The sequence below is a fragment of the Aphidius gifuensis genome, linkage group LG1 (assembly GCF_014905175.1).
Source record: "Aphidius gifuensis isolate YNYX2018 linkage group LG1, ASM1490517v1, whole genome shotgun sequence".
Lineage (NCBI taxonomy): Eukaryota > Metazoa > Arthropoda > Insecta > Hymenoptera > Braconidae > Aphidius > Aphidius gifuensis.
The window spans coordinates 23,399,531-23,402,933 of record NC_057788.1 but is presented as its reverse complement, the minus strand read 5'-3'; positions in this window follow the sequence as shown (position 1 = coordinate 23,402,933).

Genomic DNA, 3,403 nt, shown 5'->3' with positions numbered 1-3,403 from the left:
AGCAGTTGCGATGCTTGACTTTATAAACCACGTCCGCGGCTTACCGTGAGGATATTCCAACACCAAAGAAACACGTTCATTGGTTTATTCTTCTATAAGTATAACATGGATTGGCTGGTCGAATAGCGGTATTTAATACTACCATCACACACCATATACATATATAAAAATACTTGCTCAAATTCTCCTCCACCTTGCTTCTCTTTATTATTATTTTTTTTTTAATTTAATTTTTTACTTTTTTATCATATCTCTTTTCTATAGTCACCAAAGATTATCCTTGTCTTCTTGCAAGTATTCTCTTCTTTTTTTTTTCTATTTTTCTTTTCCCTTAACTTCCATCAACATATCATTGCGCATAGACATGAGTAGATACACAACCGAGTCTAGTTAGTTACTTCACATAATTAGGAAACAGTGACATTTTACCGTTTATTTATTTTTTTTTTTTCCACATTCTTTTTTTCAATTTATATTCATTTTATTTTTTTCATTGGATTTTACTTTTAATCTTCACCCTCGGGTTAGTGGTTATTATATATTTATGATGGCGGTAGTCGTATGAACACTAAAGGTAATCATCAAACTAATTTTCTTAATTATATTTTAATATCAGCATAATTTTTTTTTTTCCACTGGGTATAAATATTTTTTCAAATACAATTATTATTAATATTTTAAAATATTTATTTTTCACAAATACCTTTTTTATGATTTTATTTATTGTTATTTTAATATTTTAATTATTATTTACTTCCTGTTATTCATAAAAATTAAAAATAAATATATAAAGATTAAAAAATAGTCTCTCATCAATTGAACTTCCTATAATAGTATATCAAACTTGAGATTAAAATCGACAGTTTTTTAAATGAAAATATTTTATTTATTTTTACATTGTACTTGTATTTTTTCACTTGGAAAATTTACCCATGCATAAACAATTTCAGTGTATATAGAATAATTTTGTCATTTGAATGATTTGAATAGATTGATATTATGCTCAAGTGATTTTTCTCATTCTTAATATGTTAATTGTGTATGTTAGACAACATGAAACAATAAATGGTTTGATCAGTAACATGTCAGGTTGCACTTATCGATCATGATGAGTGAATAGATTACCATTACACCATACAATTTACAATGTCAATGAAGCCATGACTTCCTTGATATTGTTAAGTATATGTATTAATACATTTTATATAGTTAAAGATATTTATCTCGTTGATAGTAATCGATATAAATAGACATTAACATTGTCATGATTTATCATAAATTTAATTTTATATATATGTATCAATAAATGATGGGTAAAAAAAAAATATTACAACAACTGTTATTTTGCAAAAAAACAACAGCTTGTATAGTGTTGATACGTAAATTTTTTAATATCATTTAGTATATAGTATATACAATTGAACTTTATATACATGTATATTACTGGCATGAAGATTCCCTCTTGTAAATGTTATTTGGAAAAAAAATTATTGAACCATGAAACAACGAGTTACATGCTGCACGATACGATCGTTAAAATGGAATTTGATCAACCACAAATACGGTCATACTGTATATATTGTTAAAACAATTGAAACAAATATTTTTAATGTATTAATTTTATCATGTTTTTTTTTTTTTTTTCTTTGCTTGTTTTTTTTTATAATGAAAATTTATATTTTTGATAATAATTATATCTAAAATATCAAGTCAATTTGTTAGACCAACTTTTTAACTTTAAATGCTTAAGATAAAGACTATAATCAACATTTGAAATTGGATAAGTACTGGCCTCATGTATTTTATGAAAATTTACTAAGTGGCATTGCTTCATCAAATTTTGTTTTGAGATAATATTATGATTTTATTTTGAAATATATATTAGGTGTTCAAAAAATATTTAAGTATTTTTTTTTTTTTTTTTACAATTCAATATTAATTAATTGTAATTTTATTTTATCTCAAGATATTTAATTTATTTATAATATTTATATTATATATTTTTTTTTTTTATTTCAACTAAATTATATTTTAAAAATTTTTTTAATAATTATTTTTAAAACTGTAATAATTTCAAGACTATATAGACGCCATTTCACGGTTGTTTCGATGTATAGTAATAAATACAGTAAGTTAAATATGAAAAATAATAAAAATTAAAAAAAAAAAAAGAAATATAATAAATTGAAAAATAATGTTTAGAGACGGAGCATCAATGAAGGTATATTTCAATCATTGGTGACCCTCAGTGAACCTCTATTATTACCTACCGCGATGATGACTATTCAACAGTCTTAGTTATAACTTATAAGTATAAATCCATTTGAATTTTTTAACATCAAATATCTATCTTGTAATTTTATTTATATTTTTTATTCTATTGCTAACACTTAATATTATTTTTTAACAGTATCATCATCATTCTAGAAAAATATTAAATTTATACTTGCTCATCAAAAAATTTATACATCAGCTATATATATTTTTTTTTTTTGTTTTATTTGTTCATCTAAAATTTTATTACTTTATATATATTTTTTTTCTTTTCATCTTGAGAGTGACCTTGTGAGGTCACTATATCCATTCGTGTATATTATAAACACGCACATACTGTATATATATATTTTATATACAAACGATAACTATCTTTGCACATATTGTGTGTGCCTCTTTTTCTTTTGTTTTTATAATATATATTTAATTTTTTTTTATTTTCTCATTTGTTTCTCATTTAATATAATGTGTAGGCTCATATTTCCTTAATGTTATAAGTTTTTTTATTTTTTTTACCACAATATATATACGTTGTATCCAGTGGCGTCATGCTACTTACACAAATTGCATCATATTCACTCAACTTCAAGAGTACAATCTGTATCATCATAAATTATTCTTGTTTCATGATCAAGGAATAATACTTGTGAAGGTCATTTAACATATGAGCGAATATCATAGAACACAAGTATAGTATTTATGGTTTTTTTATTTTATTTTAAAATATTTTACATGATGATTTATGAGATTGTAAGCACCTTGCTACAGGCGACAAAATGTTTTTTTTTTACATTAAATAGTTTTTGATTTTATAGTAAGCATGTATACGAAACACTTGAGACAAAAATGTTAACATATTTTATATAGTTCGAAACAATAAAATATACAAGACTTTGAACATGTTTTATCAGAAAAAATTTATAGTGTCTTGTTGTTGTCACGCTTCTTGTGTGTTTATTTTATTCATTTTTTTTTTAACAATCACACAGTGTTTTGAAAGAAAATTTTTGTATTTATACTCCATTAAAAATGCAAATAGTTGAAAATAAAAAATGGTAAATTTAATTCTTGTGTTGGGTAGATGTGGGCTGATAGTTTTACATGATTATTCGTAACTCCATCTGAGACC